This window comes from Myotis davidii, unplaced genomic scaffold, assembly GCF_000327345.1.
Source record: "Myotis davidii unplaced genomic scaffold, ASM32734v1 scaffold361, whole genome shotgun sequence".
Taxonomy (NCBI): Eukaryota; Metazoa; Chordata; class Mammalia; order Chiroptera; family Vespertilionidae; genus Myotis; species Myotis davidii.
In genome coordinates, this window is record NW_006291011.1 from 1,157,772 (window position 1) to 1,181,525 (window position 23,754).

General features: G+C 37.0%; 1 protein-coding gene across 31 annotated transcripts in view; it reads right to left on the reverse strand.

Annotated features, from left to right (window-relative positions):
• Nucleotides 1-23,423, reverse strand: part of PTPRD (protein tyrosine phosphatase, receptor type D) — an 833,389-nt gene extending 809,966 nt beyond the window's left edge. For 6 of the 31 annotated variants that reach the window (XM_015564189.1, XM_015564200.1, XM_015564195.1 and 3 more), the window contains exon 1: nt 23,366-23,416. The gene's annotated coding sequence lies outside the window, so the exon portion shown is untranslated. Of the gene's footprint in view, nt 1-23,365 lie in introns of all 31 variants that reach the window. The other 25 variants (XM_015564203.1, XM_015564219.1, XM_015564209.1 and 22 more) reach the window with 6 other exon arrangements.
• Nucleotides 23,424-23,754: the final 331 nt, after the last annotated feature.

The following is a 23,754-nucleotide window of genomic DNA, read 5'->3' on the forward strand; positions in this document are numbered from 1 at the left end:
ACTATAATTTTCATCTTTCAAATATTGCTGTGGCACTATGGAGACTAGTCTGAGAAGCTGATCTTATTTGCTTCCTCCTGTTTTTGTTTTTGTTGTTGTTGTTAATTCTCACTTAAGGATACTTTTCAATTGATTTTTAGAGAGAATGGAAGGGAGAGAAACACAGAGAGAAACATTGATGTGAGAGAGACACAATGGATTAATAGCCTCCCACACATGCCCGTACCAGGGCTGGAGATTGAGCTTGCAACTGACGCATGTGCCCTTGACCAGAATCAGACTTGGGACCTTTCAGTCCTTGGACTGATGCTCTATCCACTGAGCCAAACTGGCCAGGGTTCATCCTGGCTTCTTTTGGGCATTGGGCAAATGGGCCAATACTTATTTTCAAGGCTGATCTCATCTTTTCTGGCTGTTGAGTAGACTTTGCACTTCAGTTGATGAGGGCCTATGAGAAATGAACCAGATAAATTGCTTGATTAGGATCTTCATGAACCAGAACTGATGAGAGGGGCACACATTTACTTGTGAATTAAGAACCAAATACATCTTTTTGGGGCTTGATGATGACATATATATTTACGTTCTCCCCACTTTGTGCCATTTACTAATTATAAACCGTGGGTCATTCCACATTACAGCATATGGTGGAATTTTGGCACCAGCATATGTTGTTAGAATAGTGACCCTGCTTCTTTTGCAAGTCTTATCTTAGTCTATTAATGGCAATCTGGTTAGACAAACTCTGACCCTCTTCCTATGTTTTTGGGAATATGAACAAGGAAACCCTACTGATGATTCAGCTATTTTTGAAGTCTGTTTGATTATTATTTCTTCAATAGTATGAGCTTCTATTAACACAATAAACAAACAAATATAAATTCTCCTGAATGAATAGATGATATGAACAAAAACAGACAGAATTTACAATTTTTTATAAAGATGAATTTATATGAGGCCAGAATGGAATAAGCTTACATTCTTGGCTTTGTATACAACATGTAGTCCTGGCTTACAGAGAGCTATCTTCTTGCTGTATTCTTAAATGGTGCGTGAGTGTGAGAGCTCTCAAGTGTCTCTTCGTATAAGGACAATAATCCTATTAGATCAATGCTCTTCCTTATTACCTCATTTAACTTTAGTTACCTCTATAGAGGGCCTATTTCCAAATACAGGCATATTAGGGGTTGGGGCTTCAATATATGACTCCGGGGGAAATATGTCATTCAGTTCATACCAGTTACACAGTATTATTATAGTATAAACTTATATTAATATGTTATTAAAGACCATTCCAGCTCTTTGCATTGGCTTTCTCTTAAAACAGCACCAAATAAATCAGGAAAAAAAAGAAGAAAGAATGTATTCTGGTGTGAGCATTCACTATAATGAAACTACTCTTGCTCATATGACCATTTTTATTTTTACACCATTTTCTGTATTTATGTCAATATAAACACTTCTTGCCAGCAGAAAATATTTTTATTAGGTAAAATAATCAAATTCACTATATTTGAATGCATGTAATTTTTTACTGTTGAAAAAACAAACTTATCTAATTTTCTGTCTTTTGTGTTTATGTGCATTTGTTTGCCATAGGAGATTGCATAAATTTCTTTTTTAAAATCTCCTCTGTTGAGTAGAGTCTGATGAATACAGAAATGCAACAGGTGATATTCACAATCAAATAATGGGATCAAGAAACACAGAAACAATGTCAGTTATTATACAGTCTGAGATGATTATTGTCTTAGTATACATGCCTACTCGAAGGCATGCCAAGGAGCCTTTTTTTGGAATTTAGGACTGGATAATGTATTGACTTTTTATTTATTTTTATTAGTTTTTAATCCTTACCCAAAGATATGTTTCTTATTAATTTTTAGAGAGAGAAAGGGAAGGAGAGAGAGAGAGAGAGAGAGAGAGAGAGAGAAACTGATGTGAGAGAGAAACATCGATGCGTTGCCTCCCCTACATGCCCTGACCTGGGATTGAACCCATAACCTCAATATGTGCCCTGATAGGAAATCAAACCCGCAACCTTTTGGTGTACAGGACAATGCTGCCACCAACTGAGCCACCTGGCCACAGCAGACCTTTTCATTTTTTAAATGTTAATATCTAGTAATGAGAGAGTGCTGTTTTTTAAAATTAAAATGGTCTGTTCCCATCACAGATTGTCTTCTTTGTACCAGAACTGGATCTCAATACAATGAAGCACATCATGCAGACATGCCATCAATTAGGAGCAGCAACCCTGGAATACAACCGGTGAGGGAGCACTTACACTTGTCGAGGGAGAGGCCAGTGAAGGCAAAAGGCGGGCCACTGCAAGTTAATGTTCTCAGAAGTAATTCTGTGGGCTGCCAACGTGGCACACATTAGTAGCCCGAATCTGGAGACCAATTGATTTGACTGAGAAACCGACCCGGAGTCATGGTCAGGGTTGCTTCTCAACGTAGAACCTCTCAGTATGATCGTGCTTTTCTAGCCCAACACTCCAAGCAAGACAGTCCTCTTAGCGCTGCATTTACCCTAAAAAGAAACCTACTGTTTGTTTGTTTCATATAAGGGTACTGAGCAGGCTAGTGGTGGCTCTGAATCCATGGATAACCCTGGTCCTGCCTGAAGAGCCTGCTGCAAAGGTAAGAAGTTGCACTGCAGTCCTGGGGATACTGCTTGGGCAGAGTTTGAAAACAACTAATTTATTTAAACAAGTGTGATGACCTGCTTCATTCAGATCCTCTAAAATGTGGACATTTCCTTCTTACACAAGCAGAAGCTCAGTTCCCTGGCCCGTGCCTACCCCTTGTCTACTGCTTCAGCTTCCTCGAGTAGTGGCTTCAGGATTAGCTCCCACCATAGACATTGTAACTTGGCCATTTTTACTAAAAGAAATTCTAAAACAACTTCCATACACACTGATGAGGGATGCGATTCCAGCCTTAGACTTCTGTTTCTGAACTGGACAATATTTATTCACAGTTCTTGTGCATTTGCTTGTAAAATAGGTATCCCTTTTACCTGAGGCATTGTAAGAATCAAATACTTCATTTTGAAAGGGCTCTGAGGAAAGCAATCTTTCTGTCAGATATGTATGTGTCTTAAACTAGTTTTGACAAACTATTATAGTTATATTCTCAAGCTTTTAGACTTATTTCCAAATAAAAATACCTTCAAGTCCATTTTAGAATGCAGGAAAAGTAATTTTCTTATTTTTCTTGCCAAGATTTCCATTCTCTATCTTCTGAGATATTTATATTTATCTTGATGTTTTTATTATGTTAAAGGCCCCAAAATGGCTTTAAAGTGAGTAGATTTATGTCTGCCATTAAAAAAACATTTTCATAAAGGTATTAATTAGTAGTATCAAGAACTGCCTGGCTGGTGTGGCTCAATGGTTGAGCATCAACCTATGGACCAGGAGGCCATGGTTTGATTCCTAATCAGGGCACATGCCCAGGTTGCAGGCTCAATCCCCAGTAGGGGGCGTGCAGGAGGCAGCCAATCAGTGATTCTCTTTCATCATTGATGTTCCCATCTCTCCTTCTCCCTTTCTCTCTGAAATCAATAAAATATATATTTTTAAAAAAGAAGCATCCAGAACTTAGAAATAAATTTAGCATTAGAAATGGTTGTAACCAACATATATCTGATTAGTCTAATTGTAGGAACAACCAAGAGATTATCAGGAAATGTATGGCTCAGGAGATTTGGGGGCATCCATTTTAATGATTCCCAGTGGCTTGTCATTTTTTTTCTTACGTGAAAATCCACAGCAGGCGTTCCAGACAGGTTCATCTTTTACTTGAACCCAGACTCCTTCCATCTTGTGACATTATCTTGTCAAGAATCTTAGTCTTCTCCAGCGAATAGATCAGAAAGGAAACCACAGGAAAAGCATCCCTGATTCTTAATCATTTCCCGTAGGAAGTGTCACTCATCCCTTCTGTTCATGTTCCATTGGTGCAAATAATGTGGTGTCACCCGGCAGCAAAGGAGTTGGGAAACACACATTCCTCCCTCCTAGGCAGCTGCTTCTCGGGAACAACTCCACACTTACTCCGCCATGTGGTGGCTCACCTGAGCCTGTCCGCATACTTCCTAACTTTTGGAGGAGGATAAGTCGCAATGATATTCATCCATTAAGAATTAGTGGTCATAAGCCATAACTGGAAAGCTCACTCTTCCTTTTCATTTGTAGGGTGCTTTTCCTTCTATTTCTATTTAATTTGCTAAAGTGATCAGGAGATGAAGAGAAGAGAATGGGGGGTTCGCATTTGGGCTCCAAGCCAGGCAGCTTAGCTGTAGAGATTTCATTTTTAAAGTTAGTTTTAATGAAAATGGGCAGCTGGAGATGGAACAAAACTCAAGAAATGGATATTAAAGAATAAAATCAAATCCTGGGGGAGCACCCACTTAAAGATTTATACAGGCTTCTGAATGAGAATAACAGTATTTCACGTCATTCTCACGTCTATTGGTGATAAAGACACAGCTGTACATTGACATCTGTGACAAAATTATAGATACACTTAAAATATGTTTTAGATAAATACATATACACTTGTGTATCATATACTGCACTTCATTTCTAAATGGCAAACTATGTAATGCATTATATAGTGGTAATAGCAATACTACTGCATAAGCTACACACATATATCATAATTACCTAATTTTTTCCATTTTCCTATACCTTTATGAAATGGCACTCAGCTTATTAATTTATAGTAGAGTCTTAAAAGGCATTTCATTTTGAGATCCTGCATCTTCAATCCTAAAAGAACAGCAGGATCACATAAAAAGAGACCCAACATTTGTCAAAGGAGAAATATGAAGACCTGGCCTTTAGAAGATCAACTATTTTCTTGCCAATATCTGAGCATCCCGTGCCCTATTGTTCTTGATCATTTTGTGCAGAAAATTATCTACAGTAACATTTTTCCCCCTATGCACGCACCAACGCTGCCAAATTCTGCTGAACACTGCTAAAGAATGTCACACTAAAGGGCAGATTGGTGCCAAAACGCACTCATGTTGGCTAATCTTACCCAGGCTCTCAGTAGTGTCTGTGAATCCCATTAGCTTTCCATTATACCACTTAATTCTCACTTCTCACAGATACTGTCAAACCTTCCCAAGTCTCCTCAAATTTTCAGCTCATCCATCTTTTCCCCAAGTCCAGGAGCTTACTTAAAATCACTGGAGAAAACTCTTGGACTTTTTGCTGTCCAGGCTACAAGCTGCCTCCATCTTTCTCTTCTTCCTGTTGGGTGAGGAAGACTTGAATTTCCACCTAATAACTGATCTATCATATATCTGAATTCTGGAACCTTTCCCCTCTGGATCCCTTAGACACACAGCAAACCCCCCACCCTCCAACTGATTGCATCTTGAATTCTCCTTCACTTCTGGATGTGTCACACCAGAATTCCATGATGGATGGCTTTCCGGCAACGAAAAAGAGGAAAAAAAAGTAAAGAACTTTCCTTCGATCTAAATCACCTCTGCAAATTCTATTCTCTCTTGTCTCCCCTTCACAGTCAAAATTCTTGAAGGTGTTACCCATATTTTTTGTCTCAATTTCCTGAACTCATCCACTGTTATTTTTCTCTTGCTATATACCCCTGACCTTGCTCACGCATGCTGTCAGTTCCCACATACTGCAAATAGGACAGCTTTTCAGAGATCTTGCTTGACTTCTTGGAAGCATTTGACACTGTTGAAATCTTTTCTTCACAAACCTCTACTCTCTTGCCTCGCTTGGCACAACTTTCTCCTGGTTTGCCTCTTTTCCTCTGGCTTCTCCTTATTTTCCTTTGAGTGTTCCTTTTGCTATACTTCCACTGTACATATGGATGACCTTCATGGCTCAGTTCTAGTTTTTTTAGCCACCTCACTGTTATTGGGCTAATACAGAAACCGGGTAAACTCATCTACTCCCAAAGCTTCAAAAGCCATTAGTGAATTGATGACTCACAAATCGACTTTTCCATCACTGGCTTCTTTTCTAGGCTCCAGTGCTATTTATCCAACTGCTACTGAACATTTCCACATGCATATTTCATAGACACCTTAAGCCGAATATGTTGAGAAGTGCACTGATGTTCTTAACTCTCTTTTACACTTAATTCTCCTCTTGTGTTTTCTTTCTTCTTCTTCTTTTTTTAAATCTGAGCTCAGATCAAGTGTAGAAACCTTCATAATTACAAAGGTCAGTAGTCAAATCTTTTCATCATTGCTCAGAAATGATCAGCCTTACCAATACACGTCCCCACCTCCCCACCCTCAATCTCCTTTATCCATCAGCAAATCCTCAGTTCTTCACTGTCATCTTTATAAACACAAGTTCTCTCTCTTTCTTTTATTGTTTTAAATTACTTTACACTTTTGCTTCTCAGAACTAGCGAGATCATGCTTCCGGTGGACTGGTTGGTCTTCTGATGTGCAGATTTGGCTATTTTCATCACTGACCCACTTCAGCAGTAGCAGATCTCAGAGAATTCTTCTTGTGTTTTCTACCCCTGAAATGCTATTGCCTTCCTACTTAGGACACCTTTCACATCTAGTAAATCACCATATCATTCAGCTTCTATTGTCAAATTGCTTTCTGGGTACTACTCTTTATTCCTACAGCTACTACCCAGGTCCAAGCAAAAGCCACCTCCTTTCTCAAAGGTTGCCACATTCTCTTAAATGGCCTTTCCTTTTTCAATCTCTCTCCCCTAATACGCTCTCCACAGTGCACACATGAGAATATGATTATGACATTCACCTGCTTAAAATCCTTGAGAACTTGCACATTGCTCTTATGATAAAGTTCAAGCTTTGGGACAGGTCATAACTGATTAGGTCCTTCATGGTCTGACCTCAGTCTTATCATGCATCCTCCATCTCAAATTCTACTGTCCAGACATATTGAACTTCTAACAATTCCTTGAAATATAACTTGCCCTTGCCCATCTCTAAGCCTTCATGTCTCATTTCCCTTCTCTGGAACATTCTTTAGCTCTCCTCTTTTCTGGTTGATTTTGTTCACCCTTCTAGTCTTACGATATACATTACTTCCTCAAGCAGCCCTTCTTGGATTCTTGGGTTAGCTTAATAAATACCACTGAAATATGATTTTAACATTTATGCATTTCCCTTATCATAACTCAATACTTTACTATTGTTGCCTGTATATTAGTTTCCTCTTACTGTTGTAATTACCAAAAACTTTGTGGCTTAAAACAGCCACAGATTTAGGATATTGTAGTTTTGGAGGTCAGAAGATTAAAATGGGTCAGTAATTCTGTGTTGGTTCTAGAGGCCTGGGAAAGATTTCATTTGCTTAAGGGTTTTATCCTCACAAGATTGACTACAGTCCTTGGCTCACAGCCCCTTCTTCCACACTCAGGGACAGCAGTGTCGGCTCTCAAACCTCCCTCCCTGCACTCTGTTACCGCATCTCCTTCTCTGACTGTCCTTCCTGCCTCCCTCCCTCATACGGACCCTTATGATTAAATGGGCCACCTGGATAATCAGGATAATCTCTCCACCTTAATATCCTTAATTTAATCACATCTGCAAAGCCCCCCCCCCTGTTTAATATATTTTTTTATTGATTTCAGAAAGGAAGGAAAAGGTAGAGACAGAAACATCAATGACGAGAGAGAATCATGGATCGGCTGTCTCCTGCACGCCTCCTACTGGGGATTGAGCCAGTAACCCAGGCATGTGCCCTTGACTGGAATCAAACCCGGGACCCTTCACTCTTCAGGCCAATGCTCTATCCACTGAGCCAATCCAGCCAGGGCCAAAGTCCCCTTTGCCATGCAAGCTCACATGTACCAGGTTCTGGAGATTAGAAGAAGACATTCTAATGGAAGTGATAGTCTGCTGCCCAAATATATGTTTAAATGTCTATTTTTCTTAGTAGGTTTATGAAATACCCTTTGTTCCCCTCATGATGCCTAAGGCCTAGCACAGTGCCTGACCCAGGAGAGGTGTTCAGTATTTGCTATAAAGAGTTCTAGTTGTAATTTCAATTTATTGATATATACATGTAGATATAACAAATGTATGTACCGTTAACAAGTATAAATTATGAACAACCATCATAAATCAACCAAATAAAATTGGAAATAGTATTTTTCTTGTTCTGCTCTATTGCCCTTTCATTTTTTCATGGGAACTAGTTTTCATCCTGTCCTTGAACAAGAACTCAGGCCCTATTACTTCTCTGTCCACTTATAGGTGTTGAAACAACCTATTAAATCACAAAACACAGTTTTAATTTCATAACTAAAATGCCCCATCTTATGAATATGTCACAAATCTGGGTTTCCTCTTAGGTTGCATCACTTTTCCTCCTCTCCACTATATCTCCCCTATGGTGGCTCCTGCCCCCTTCACTGTAGGAATAGAACGGAGGGAGGAGAGTTAAGTGGGACAGAAGGCATTACTTGGCTGAATCTGTGCAAGTGGTGTAATTCAGTTCTCTCTGGCTGAATGCTGACTCTCGTGTTCATTCATGGAATATTGGAGGATACCTCTCTCACTCTATCCCTGAGGAGCTCTCTCCTACACCCCCTTGGTTCTTAAAAGTCATCCTCAGCCTCTACCTGCTGTAGAAGTCCCTGCAGCTGAACTGCTTGGGAAGGTTAAGTGAACCCCACTGCAGCTTCCTCTCCTGTGTGTTTCAAAAGCGGTCCCAGGGGAAATGCTCATGAATCCATTGTCCCTATAAAGTGGGGGTGCCATTAGCGTCTTCACACCAGCCCTCTCTTCTGCTGCAAGAGACCACTTTACACAGCTTCCTGCCCATGAACTTCTTAAGCTTAGCTAAGACGCTCGTCCACTATGCTCTCTAAGTTGAGTAGTCTTTTTGAAGACCCTTTGGTGTGTGTGTTTGTGTGTGTGCGTGTGCGTGTGCGTGTGTGTGTGTGTGTGTGTGTGTGTGTGTGTGTGTGTGTGTGTGTGTGTATGTGTGTGTGTGTTGGGGGGAAGCATTCACAGGACACCTCTTTCCAAATAAAACCTCGACAAAAATCCTTCTTAGAGAACCAAAACCAAAACCAAAAAACAAACTCTGTCTATGGATGTGAGAGGTTAAACTCATGCAGCTGGATCATCAACAGCTATTGATGAAACTTCCATCATATCCTAAAACCTCACTTTTGAATATACCTGGTACGTCCTACCTGAGTTAAATAATGAGTATTAAGTATGTGCCTCTGTACTAAGTCTTGTTTTATCAATCCTTTCAACTCACTGAGAAAGGCATTGATGTTGTCTTTGTTCTAGAGATGAAGAAACCAAGGCTCGGAAACATTAAGGCAGATGCTAAAGATCACATTGTTGATAAATAGTGGACCCGAAACTCACCACCAGGGTACAAAGCCAGAACTATGCCTTTTCATATGACAACATTCATCACACTTTCTTTGTTTAAATGCCCGTCTCCCATATCAGATTGTAACTTCTTTCCTAGTCCCTTCACCATTCTTAGAGTAATGCACATGTATGTTGGAACACTAATGTAATTCTCAGTTTTTAAAATGCATTGCAAGATAGTGTATTGTTTCACATGCTAGGGATGAAGGAGTGACTTTTCTATTTAATAATAAGGACAAACAAAAAAGCAAAATAAGTTTAAGAAGAAAAAAGATCCCAAAGTATAAAATGTCTTTATGATAATATCCAATTAAAAAATAAACAGTATGGTCATTTGTTTTTGTCTACAAAAGACCAAAAATTAACCTTATGCTGAATTTCACACTCATTGTATAGATGCGCAGGAGGCTGTGACCAGCTGTGGCAGGAAACGAGCTATTTGTATTGTAGAGATGTAACTCACATTGCCTGGGCCAAGCTTCCCTTACTGAGCTTCAGCATCAAAACAAACAAACAAACAAACAAACACAAAACACTATAACACTATGCTCCTTTGGAGTAGACTTTAATCTTAAAATTAGGTACTTGACTCTTTCTATCTTTGCTTTAGTTTCCAAAAGAGGATTGCACAAACTCCAGCCCGTGGGTAAATGTGGTCCACTGCCTATTTTTATAAATAGTTTCATTGTTACACAATCATTTACGTTTTACATATGACTGTTTTCAGATAAAATGATAGAGTTGCTGCAGAGTCTTTATGACTCACAAGGTCTAATACAGGTGCAATGTAACCCTTTGTAGAAAAGGCTACTGACCCTTGCCCTAGAAAGCTTAGGTTGGCATTTGCCTTTGTATAACACGCTGCAAAATAATGCTGCATACTGTGTTGCCCCAACTGTTTATCAAATGTGCCAAAGCGACTTTTTAACTTTTATCTGTCATTTTTTATCTTTTAGATTTTACCTTAGTTTCTTGTCTTTATTATATTTTCTGTATATTTTTAGCAACTTTAAATTTATTTTATTTTACTATATTTCATGACTTTTCAAAAGCTTCCTTAAGTTCCTTTGACATAACATGTCATAAAAATAAAATATATTTTGCAAGTTGGCTGAAAGTGTTTTAGTTAAAATAAAGTTGAAGATAAAGAAATATATGTATAAGTAAACAAGAAACTTTAAAACAAACACTGTTTGTACTGCCTTGACTATTTCATTGTTTTATTTTTATTAGATATTTCCATATGTTTCTTTTTCAATTTTGTAAGCTTTAGAAGAATTATTTGATTTTTTTTGTTTTTGGCAGAAAAAGGCCAACAAGCAATAAATATAATTGTTCATTTTGAACTTTATGCTCTGTTTTCTGAAAGATAAGAGTGTATTTACTACAGGGTAAACTTGAATAAGATCCAAAATAATTTCTTTATTAAAAGTATGCCCTTTTAAAATTAAAATTTATTTTGATTTCATTATTGACTTTGTTTAAGCAAGTAGAATGAAATTAATGCCTTCCCGTGTCTCTCTATAATAAAAAATGATGTATTAAATTGGACATGTGCTCTCTTTTATAAAATGCCATTTACTTAGAATATAGTTTCTACTATTGAAACAACCACTGGATTCCATAAAGCATATATATTCATCCCAGTGGAAACCACTATGGGTAAAATTACATTAACCTTCTAACTGAATGTTACCATTTTGTCTAATGCACTGTTTTCTTAGCAAATCTTAGCTACCTCTGTTTTCTTTAACTTCTTTCATTCAAATGTTTTATGATATTTCAAAAATTATATTTTATTTTCTGGGATCTAAAATAACACTACAGATAATATATACACAGGTCCCACTACAGGGAATTTTATTTTGACTTCCGACCACTCCAGACCAGATAAAAGGTTCTAAATTCAGTGTCTCTGATATAATACTAAGAGGATTTTTATATTTTCAAAGTCCTTTTGCTTATTAATATGGCAAATATTTAGAAAGAAAATTTAAATCCCAAGACTATATTTCAAGTACTTTTCTTTAGTTTGTCATAATAAAATTAAGAGAACAAAGTGAAATAAGTGTATATTGAATTTTCCAATTAGAAATCAGTGACTTATTGTGGTGATCATTTCACAATATATACAAATATCAAATCATTATGTTGTATACTTGAAGCAAATATAATGCTATATGTCAAGTATATCTCAACTAAAAAATGGAGATCTGTCCTTATTATAGTGACTGTCTCCATGAATTTTTTTATGTTCCTGGTCAAAGCACATCTCTCAGATATATGTTGATATAAAATGTACAGCTACATTCCTTTCTGTTTTCCGCCAGATTACAGGAGATTCTTTTTATTGCTGTTAATCCTCACCCAAGGATATTTTTCCCATTGCTTTTCAGAGTGAAAGAAGGGAGGGAGGAGGGAGAGAGAGAGAAGCATCGATGTGAGACACATTGATTGGTTGCCTCCTGCATGTGCCCCGGCCAGGACAGGGGATTGGACCTGCAACCCAGGTAGTGCCCTTGACCAGGAATCAAGCTGGTGATTCTTGGATATGTGAGCCAACTCTCTAACCACTGAGTACACCAGCCAGGGCTATAGAAGATTCTTTTGTATTTTGTTTTTTAGTTCAAAAACAAAAGTCTATGAGCATGTTTAACTACCCTGAGCTGGCTTTTGAGATTTCAGGTTAGACACATTATAACAGTTATCTATAGTCTGATAACTATAGTCTGAGGCCTCAGAGCCTATATATGCCCAATTCAAAGAAACAGCAACAGCAACCAAAAAGGCACAGACTTCCTGGTTAGCTTAATGACACATCATGATAAATACGCAGCCAATGGCTTTAGGGCAGTGGTTCTCAACCTTCCTAATGCCGCGACCCTTTAGTACGGTTCCTCATGTTGTGGTGACCCCCAACCATACCATTATTTTCGTTGCTATTCATAACTGTAATGTTGCTACTGTTATGAACCGTAAATATCTGATATGTAGGATGTATTTTCATTGTTACAAATTGAACATAAAGCATAGTGATTAATCACAAAAACAATATGTAATTATATATGTGTTTTCCGATGGTCTTAGGTGACCCTTGTGAAAGGGTCGTTCGACCCCCAAAGGGGTCGCGACCCACAGGTTGAGAACTACTGCTTTAGGGGAACATTGTCTTGTTAAAAGATCTGCAAGACTTGATGGCTCTGCCAGACAGGCCTGGGAGGAGTTAATATTGGTTGTTTTTTGCAAGTGCCACAGGTCCTGTGTATTTTTATATTTGTATTTATTCCATTGTGCGATTAAAACAGAGTGAGCCATAATGATGTGTTTTCTTTTTAATTTTAAAGTTTTTCAGTTTTAAAAGATGGTTATTTATTTATCTAAATAACAAATACACCAATATCTCATTATATAAGATTGGATCAAGTAATGCCCAAATAACATCAGAAAAGTCATTTTAGGTCATGTTTTTAGATTTCTCAGAAGATTCTAACACTGAATTGAAATATTTTTCTGAAATCCATACTTTGAAGATTCATTAAATTTCTTGTTCAAAATCACAGTAGTGGGTAAGAGTCTTTGTCCTTCAAATTCTCACTTACATTAGATTTCACTAAACAAGAAATAAATAACAAAACAGGGTGGGTAGTTTGATTTTAGGGGGAAAGTCTTTAAATGAATTTTTGGTTTGCCTGCTCTTGCTACCTCATTAATCCTAAATGGTGTCAGTCAGTTGAGTCTAATAGCTGTGAGTGTTACTACCATGGTCAGTTCCAAATTACAGTATTGATTAATTGATTGTCTTCTTCCAGTTGTGAATTATATTAGTGCTAGCTCAGGCAGCTTGGCTTAGGGCCAAAGCCTAATTTTCAATAGAAGGCAACAAGCAGCTTCACTGTTTCATTGCTGTGGTTAAGTGGATGCTTCGAAAACAAAAAGCCTTAGAAAGACAGTTTAACCAAAAGGAATGCACTAGGTGTAATGAATATAATGATGGTCTCTCCCCAACGTAGGAAAATTGGAAGGAAGAGAGTATCAAGAATTCATCATTTCTCAACCTCTAACTTCCCAAGCAATCTTAAAACAATGGACTGCAGGATGAGAGCAGTAGGGGAGACACGTGACCCAGACTGACAATAAGCCAGCATTTGGATCTGGGGAATTAAGTCCATTCGGGGGAAGAGTGGTGTCGGTGGCACTTTCAAGTCAAGTAGAAGTTGAAGTGGAGCATGGATTCCCCTACATCATAATAGGTGCAGCCAGCTATCCAGGGAAGTTTGACAAGCAGCTGCCAACTGCGCATCACGGAGCAGTGGCACCATCTTCTTAGAATAATATAAACTTACAGAGTTTAAAGACAAAACATTAGCACGTCGAAAGAGGCACAAGATTTCATGTTAACTCTCTGCTTTAATGATCAACATAAAATGGATGGGTGTGTTTATCATTGATTCTTGTGGAATGGGAAAAGCTAAATGGGGCATTAAGAGGTTAATAACTTTCATAGATCCATACCTTGGTGCTTGTATGCTGCCAGATCAATTCCTTTTCTCTAGAAAATCTGAAGGGAAAATTGGTGTGGGATGGAGTAATTCTGATTATAATATTATATTCACATTAAGATGTATTTAAAAATCATTATTGTTCTTTTTTATTCAGCATGAACAAAATAATACTTGATTTCACAGGGAATTAGCAAGAACCTCTCTCCCTCAGGTAAAGGGAGTGATCATGAGAAAGAAAGAGAGAAAGAAATGGTTCTAGTGGTCCTAAATTTGAAAGCTTTGAAATCAATGCTTGCACAAGAGTGGTAAATGGAAGTTTATAAATGGGAAAACAATTGTGAATATATGAAAAGCATACATCACAATGTCAAATATGGGAATTATAATTTTGTAAAAGTATTGATACAAGAAAGGAGAGAAAGATTTCAAGTGAATGTGTCAAGGAGGAGAAAGTTACTTTTCTGTAAGTGGTACTAAGATCAGGATTATTAAACACACACACATATGTATGTGTTTATATATTTATGAAATCCTTAATAGAATCTGTGATGTAATTCTCTTGTCATAGATCCTATAAGGAATGTTCATAGACTAAATTTCTACAAAATACAAAGGTGTATTAATTCTTCATGGCTGTCTTACTGATCTGTAGCAAAAATAAGGTTAGAAGTAGAAATGCCATGTATTTGTTACTTAAAAATATTGCAGGTTATGTGACTGGACAAGTGCTAAGGCTACTTTGGAGGGGGTGAGGGATAGAACCAAGCTGCATGCGTTAGGGTGATCTGTTGAGTAGTGACTAATGTTGTCACTAGCTCAGGTAACTCACACGTATGATATAATAAATCTAGTGTACTAGCAACTTGAAGAAAGAAATGCATGTAGTGGACTCAACTAAATAGTTGGGTGTTAATATGGAGGATCAAACCATGCTTATAGCCCCTTCGGACTAGATTAAGCAACCCTATTACAATCTCCTGTGCTTCCCGTATTTTGCAAATCCTTGCACTCTCCTATAATTGTTTATTTAACTGGCTATCTGTCTCAGTGGTTCTCAACCTTCCTAATGCCGCGACCCTTTAATACAGTTCCTCATGTTGTGGTGACCCCCAACCATAAAATTATTTTCGTTGCTACTTCATAACTGTAACTTTGCTACTGTTATGAATCGCAATGTAAATATCTGATATGCAGGATGTATTTTCATTGTTCACGACCCACAGGTTGAGAACCACTGATAGACTAGCAAAGGGTTTGGCACATAGACAGCTACTCGGTTCTTTCAATCACTGTCGTTCTTTTTTAAAATATATATTTTTATTGATTTCAGAGAGGAGGGGAGGTATCATTTATTATTTTCATCTTTGCTTTGCATCCCCATCATCTAAGGTGGTGACTAGCTAATTCAATAAGCAGATGAATGAAAAAAGGACTTTGTGTATACCTACAATTACTTATTTAAGATATACCAATTATCATACCTATGTCTTTATTTTACTTAATTTTAATCAAGATAAAATTATTTATACAAACTTGTATTGGTGCAAGTATAACTTTAGAAATTACATATTTCTAATGTGTGCATTTATCTACCTCAAGGGTTTTCAGAAACACAATCCTTGTGATTGAGAACAAAATATTATACACATACAGTCCTCTCTTGGCGTTACTATGCTTTTTTAAATTGCAGCTGTATTAAGATCTCAGGTAAATTGCAGGCAGTTGTTTCCAAAAAAAGAGTACATATTTCATAATTTCATTCAATAACTATAGATGATTTCTAATCTTTTAAAAGATGATTTAAAAAATAAAATTCTGCATAAGAAAACCTGGTATCAGATTCAGAAGTTGTTTTTGTTTTGTTTTTAAGATTTTAACCATTTCATGTGCTCAAGATATTGTAAAAATGAGATTTTTATAAAATATTATCTTTATGTCTACACCCTATACCACAAGCATAAGTAACCCCTAAAATATGTGACAACAAACTATGTAATATCACACAAGGCATATTTGTAAAAAGTACAAAAGATAGTCTTAATAATTCTTATAAACTTAGGACTCAAAACTGCCTGTTTCTTTTTAAAAAAAGATATTTTTATTGACTTCAGTGAGGAAGGGAGAGGGAGAGAGAGTTAGAAACATCAATGATGAGAGAGAATCATTGATTGGCTGCCTCCTGCACGCCCCACAACACCCTGCATGCCCCTCAAGCCTGCAACTGAGCCCACAACCTGGGCATGTGCCCTGACTGGGAATTGAACCTCCTGGTTCATAGGTCAACACTCAATCACAGAGCCATTCTGGCTGGGCCTCACTGCCTGTTTTAAGGAACACTACCCATCTTATGTGCTCTTGTTTTGTTACTACCCATCTCATATATTGCCCTTGACCCAGGCAACTCTCCCATGTTCAACACAGCCCATCCTAGGTACCCATCTTCATTCCATTGAGTATTTAAGAAATAGGTCAGATACTAGCAAAACTCACATTTAAAAATACAGAACCAAATACCATGGGTACAGTTTAGTTCCCAAATTCTGGAGATCTCAAAAAAAAAAAAAAGACACCACTTTTAAGATAACATTTTAAATTAAATTCTGGGTGGTCTTTTATAGTTGAGTCTCTAAGCCCCTCCCTTTGAACAGCAGGTGCGTTATGGTGTATATAGCCTAACTACTTTAAAAATATTTTTATTGATTTCAGAGAGGAAGGAAGAGTGATAGAGAGACAGAAACATCAATGATGAGAGAGAATCATTGATTGGCTGCCTTCTGCATGCCCCCCACTGGGGATCACAACCAGGGCATGTGCCATTATTTGTAATCAAACCTGGGACCCTTAAGTCTGTAGGCTGACACTCTATTCACTGAGCCAAACCAGCTAGGGCTAACATAACTACTTTATGATTTACTTTATACTACTTGTTTTATTTTTGTGTCAGTATGAACTCCAATAAGACTTATTTTTTTTTATCATGGCTTTTTTGAGCAACTCAAATATCCCAAACTGATAGACTTTTTGATAAATACAATGATGATGATAGCAAAAAGTCATGTTTAGTCCTGTCAATCTCGACTTAGAAATGATAAAAGTAAACAAATTAATTAGCATGTAAGTACATGAGCCCCCTACTTATAGTCCCCCATGTGAAAAACACCTTTAGGCTTTAGTTGATACATAAGCACACCTAGACAAAGCACAATCAATTTAAAAACCAACAGTGGTTAGACCAAGAGACAATAGTAGCTTTTCCACATACTTATGGCAGTCTCCAGATACCATGTGTCACGCTGGGTTTAATTCTAGGCGTCAACCTGTAACGTTTTACTGATGTGCTAGGAGGAGGCATCAGAAGATGCAACATCTGAAACTCATGTCATAAAAGGAATGGTTGAAGGAGGCATGGATATTTTATGTAGATGACAGAAGATTAAGGAAGAAATAAAGGCAGTTAGATTTTCTATTGATGTAAGACATTTCATGCAATTATAACTACCCAATAATAAGGTGAGGTTCATGTTTAATTTAAATCGGAGACTGCCTGTCACGAGGAAGCTTCCAATAGAGGAGACTGAACTATGTGACCTTCCCTAGATTTTATGTCTTAATTTTTCTTTTATTTTTTTCTGTCCTCCCTCCCTCCCTCCCTCTCCTTCCTTCCTTCCTTCCTTCCTTCCTTCCTTCCTTCTTTTCTTTTTTCCATTTAAGGACAATATGTTTTAAATGCAGAGTAAAAAATACCTCAGTCACAGATATACTACCAAATATTTTTTGATCTCAGCAGGTCGTTTATTTTTTCTGAGTCTAAATTTGTCATGTACAATACATGGCCTGGAGTCTCGAAGGTATATTTTAATTCTAATGTTCTCTGACCATACAAACGTGGACATATTGAGTCAACCTCTAATTCTACTCATGGTGAAGAACTTTTGAAACTAGAAAGCATTTAGTCAACCCCCCTAGAAGTCATTCAATTACACCTATCATCTTTCCTACACTATCGTCCTAGTAAATCATATAAATATGTCTTTTAAATGTTATTATATAATATGAGAGTCTTGGTTGCCACTCCTAAATGAAAAAAAATGTACCTCTCTCAAGCAGAAATGTTCCGAGAATGTCCTGCTGAGTTTTCTTCTTCTTACCACAGAGTCTGCATGAGCAATTAGCCTTCCTTTCATTAGATTAACTTGTTACCTGAAATTGTCACATTAATGCTGTAATAAAAAATCGCTAGTAGAGATCTGGATATGTCCCTTCTATGTGCACTGTTAATTATGAAAAATAAATGAAATCAGGCTCACTTCATAGGGTGCCTTAGTAAGCTACTCTGGTTAATTTATCCAAAATAGTGCTAGTCAAAACTTTATAAACACTTCTTAAAATTAGGTAAAGAAAACTTAGTAGTTTTTTTTTCTTTACCAAAACTACCATGTCTGACTTTCTTAATTGATGAGATTCCAAACATTAATTAAAATTCCAGAAGTTTACACTTAATGTGAACTATTTATAGGCATTAGCATTGGTCCATATTAAAACATGATACTGCAGAGCATATACACAAATGTCATCATACACAAGAAACTAAACTGCACTTGCCAAAATAAGCCAAGCAGTTGGCCAGGAAACCCACAATAATATGTTCACCCCACATGTTTTTGCATTTCTAAATTCAGATATTTTAGCAGTTTCTGGCTAGGATTAGCTTGATCCAATCATGAAATGTGACAATGACAACATATGAAAGAGACAGCTTATTTAACCAAATTAACTGAGCTTGGTCAATAGTCCCAAGGCAAAAGATTTGAGCCTTTAATTATAGATTAGTATATTCATCACTGACAGTATCTTAGATATCCCATAATGTTCTCATTCATTCATTTATTAGTTGTATAGAATGTCTAGGCATTTTTTTTAGATATTGCGAGAAACACAAAGATGTAAGAAGACAGACACTCCTTTGAAAAAGTTTACAATCTAGACCAGGGGTGGGCAACATTTTTGTGAGTGCGTGCCAAAACCAGCAAAAATCTCTGACTCAAAATTCTTCTGCGTGCCAACCCTAATTTTTTGAGAACATGTTATGCCTACTTGATATTTCTTAAGGTGTACATATGTGAAGAACCTTGAAGAAATAATAAAATTAATTCGAGCAACAAAAACACAGTATATGATGATGAAAAATACATTTTAATGTATACATGTTATGTAAAATTATTTATTTACCTAAGATGCACCTACACTGAATTTATCTGAAAAATAAAAAAAGTTGATATTAAGACAAAAATTGTAAATGGAAGATTATAAGAGAGGGTTTCATGGGCCAGCAAAAGTTACTGGTGTGCCATGTTTGGCACGTGTGCCAGGGGTTGCCCACCCCTGATCTAGACACTTAAGGAGGAACTGTCAGGGGCATGGAAGCCTTATGCATTTGCCCTCTAGTGAGATGCCTTGGGTTCTCTGAACTGAAAGTAATCAGGGGTCGTTGCAGAACAGTGGCAACTGTTATATTTGACGTTTCACTTGTGTTCAAACCCTGATACTAATACTAGTCGAGTAAATTTGACGAGATATTTGATTTTTCTAGCTCTCAGGTCTCTTATCCTACCATGGAGATCATTAAAGTAGAGTGGGGCCTTGACTTACGAGTTTAATTCATTCTGTGATGGAGCTCGTAACTCAAATTACTTGTCAAATCAAAAAGTGAATGAGTGAGACACGTGATGCTGGGCTGATGTTGTGGTGTTCACTGTGATGTTCGCTGCACCAACTAGCGGTGGGGTATCTAAAGCTGGCTCGTAACCCGAATTTTAGCTCTCAACTAAAAGCAAAAAATCGGCCGAGAGATGGCTCGTATCTCGAAAAACTCGTTAGTCGGGACACTCGTAAGTCAAGGCCCCACTGTATAGGCCTCAGAGGTTTACTGTGAAGAGTCAGTGAGATGTGTGCCATGTGCATTGCACATAATATACATATCAAAAGTAAAGGTTAAGTATATTGAAGGGATAAAGGGTACACTACATAAGAACGCCATCTTTTCTTTTGCAAGATAAAAAAAGTTCAATGTTTTGTCATATGTTAGAGTTAGATGACTGCATTCATGACTGATGATACAATATTCATGAATGGGAAAAGGAAGTTCCTAATGCAGTGTCTTAAAGCAACACTGCTAAGAGTGCTGATAATCTCAATGGAGGACAAGATGCTTTGGGGAAGGCTGGCCATGGTGACTCAGTGGCTGAGCGTTGACCTATAAACCAAGAGGTTTGATTCTTAGTCAGGGCACATGCTCAAGTTGTTAGCTCTATCCCTGATCGTGCAGGAGACAGCCAATCAATGATTCTCTCTCACCACTGATATTTCTATTTCTCTCTCCCTCTTTCTTCCTCTCTGAAATCAATAAAAATATATTCAAAAAAGACATTTGGGGGAATACTGATCAAACAGAATGCACTAAATAAAGTGTGTTAGTAAAAAAATAAAGTGTACTAGGCTTTCCCCAATTGTTTGACAATATGTCTTATGATATTTTTATAGACAACATGTAGAAGACAGGATTAGAAAGAACTAGGTAGATTTGTTAAGTGGCAGAAGAACCCCTAAAAAGACACTTGAATATGTAAATATTAATTTGAAAAATACTAGTACTTTTGGACCTGGTTCAGAGCATTGCATGTGGTAGGGTGGAAATCAGATGAGATTTAAAAGTCAGAAAGTTGAATTTGGGATTCTTGTTCTAACTCTCATTAGCTGTGACCTTTGCCTCCTTCACTATCAGGTTCTTTCTCTGTAATGGGAGGACATGAGGATTGCATGTAGAGTCCTTCACTTTATGCTTGGCACATCCTAAGGCAGCGGTTCTCAACCTGTGGGTCACGACCATCGGAAAACACATATAAAATTACATATTGTTTTTGTGATTAATCACTATGCTTTAATTATGTTCAATTTGTAACAATGAAAATACATCCTGCATATCAGATATTTACATTACAATTCATAACAGTAGCAAAATTACAGTTATGAAGTAGCAACGAAAATAATTTTATGCTTGGGTCACAACATGAGGAACTGTATTAAAGGGTTGCGGCATTAGGAAGGTTGAGAACCACTGTAAGGGCTCAATAAATAATATCAATAATAATAGCTGCTAGTTTTACTTTCATTTTTGTGATGAGATGAATATGGTTACATATTCTGTTTCTATTTTTAATCATCTTGGAAATACAAGTAGACAAAAAAAGCATTTGATTTGTATTTTTTTTATTGCTTAAAGTATTACAAAGGGTATTACATATGTGTCCATTTTTTCCCCCTGCCCTAGACAGTCCCCTAGCCTCCCCTATCTCCCAGTGTCTTATGTCCATTGGTTATGCTTATATGCATGCATACAAGTCCTTTGGTTGATCTCTTACCCCCCTCCCTCCTGCCCCCCAACCCTCCCAGCCTTCCCGCTGCAGTGTGAGCACCTGTTTGAGGCAGCTCTGCCTCTGATTTGTATTTTATGAAAGGGTAGTTAGTTATGTTCTTTCTGATCATGAGATACTGTGTTCTGTGATTGAAGTATCTATCCTGTCTCTAGAGTGTGAACTTCTAAAATATATGAACTATTTCTACACTTAAACATGCTTCTATGTGGGCATTTAAGTTCCTGATACTCCAAGTTTCAATGAAAGTAATAATGATAACACCTATATATCCCCTACCATGTGTCAGGGACTGTTCTAAAGCACATTCATATGTCAATGAATTTAGTCTTCACAACAGACATAGGAAGTAGGCAGTATGAAGTTCTCCATTTTAAAGAGGAGAAATATCAGACAAACATATTTGAATAATTTGCCTAACAGCTAGTAAGCAGCATAGAATTCAGACAAGCCTAGGTTTAGAATCGATGTAATTTGCCCCTTACAATAGATATAGTATATTTTGAAAAAGCAATGCCATCAGTAGAGGTATATTTGAAATATTTCTATAGGCACTAGCTCAGAGAGCACTAGAACCTAAAAAGAAAATAGAAGCATTATTTGTATTATTAGTACTATGGAAACAAGTATTTTGGATTCCAAAGAAATAAAAACTGCTTTTCAAATTAACTCTGGAAGACAATGTGCTCAGAAAATGGGAACTGATTCTATACAAATTGCTGAACCATAAAGCAGAATGATTAAAATCTTCAGGGAGTATGAGCAGACACCCGGGAGTTGAGAAGAAGACATCCTTTTGACGGGGGTAGACAAGAAAGCTTTGTGGTGCTGAGCTGATTCACAACATGTAAAAAAGCAACAACGAGAAGCCAAGGGGGAACCTGCCCGAAGCCTAAAATAACGTTACTGCAGTCCTGTATCTCTCATGTTTAATTCTTATCTAATTTGACTTCAAAAGCATGCTGGTTTCTGAAGGATTTTGTGTACCATCTCTATACACAGATATGTATTTATTTTTCCTTAGAGTTATAAGAAGCATCAACCCAAAATTGAAGTTCACAGGGAATAGGGAAGATGGTATTTTCTTCCTTTAAGCTGAAGATGCAACATTTTTAGCAGATAAGAGTATTCTAGTATGCTAGGAACTTTTGGTAAACTTTATTTACAAATTGTATATTTAGAACCATCAATAAAAAGTGATTTGAATTTGTTTTATAGTTCTTCATAGGTTTTTACCAGATAATAGTTTAAAATAGGAAGTAGATTAAATATCTTAGAGAGAAAGCATCGGAGTTACTTATGTCAAAGAATCATCAATTTAAGATTAGAAGCACACTATTAAGCTGCAACAAGCAAGAAAAATACACTTGGTAAGTAATTGCATCAAAAAGTGCTATGATGATAAGATAAAATGTTTATAACAAGGTTATGTAAGGTAAACAAAGCTGTCTTAATAGCAAAACATTTCTTGCAAAGTAGTGAGAACTGAATGCATAACATAACTATTACTGTTTAACAGAGATTAAATATTTAAAAATTTGTTAATCTGTTTGAAAATCTGCTTTTCCCTTTATCCCCCCATTAACAATAAATAGCTTCATAGCTTCCAGAAGAACCAAAATAGAGTCTGTAGGCAAGACCATCACTGAGGGCCAACAGTTTCATAGCAGCAGCAGATAAATTCAATCAATGTTTAATCTACAGACATCTGCTACTCCAGTTCAAAACTTTAACTCATTGTTAGATTTCCCACACATTCATGAATCAGAACTGAAAAGTAAATCCCTCATTGACATATCATTTCCTACTTATTCCACTAGTTTGTGTATGTGGTAATTCTATTTATAAAAGAAAAACTAATCATCCACAGTTAAGAAGAATTCACTCTTAGCATATTTTATGAGGAATACCAGGTGAAAAGACTATATTGTTTGGATATTCTGCCCATCCATCCAACAGTATTTGTTGAGTGCCAACTACATGCATATCAAGGCACTACACTGAGTGTTAGGACCCAAAGAAAGAAGGGGTTGAGATGTGTTGTAGACTTACCTTGTGCTAGCCACTGCAGGTGCTTCCAGACAGTCCCTGGCCTCAGGAAGTTCAAAGCCTAATTAGAAAGAAAGAAAAAAAATTGTTTTTAAAAGTATTTCAAACCCTAAGTGGTCTTCAAGATGTTATATTTCTGCCAACCCTCTTTTTAGGAGGGATTGAGACAGGGAGGGGAAAAAAGCAAAAAGGTTAATGAGAAACTGCTATAAATTTTATGTGATAAATGTTTAATTGAAAGAGTAAAATGTCAAATCAACATGGACATTTCTTTTCTTCACATGCTACAAAGCTGTAGATTTTGACTGTTCATTAAAATTTTGAATTCAGGCTTTCTTATTTAACATGAAGTGGCTAAACTGCCTTTTTCCTACATCTATTTCATCAAGTCT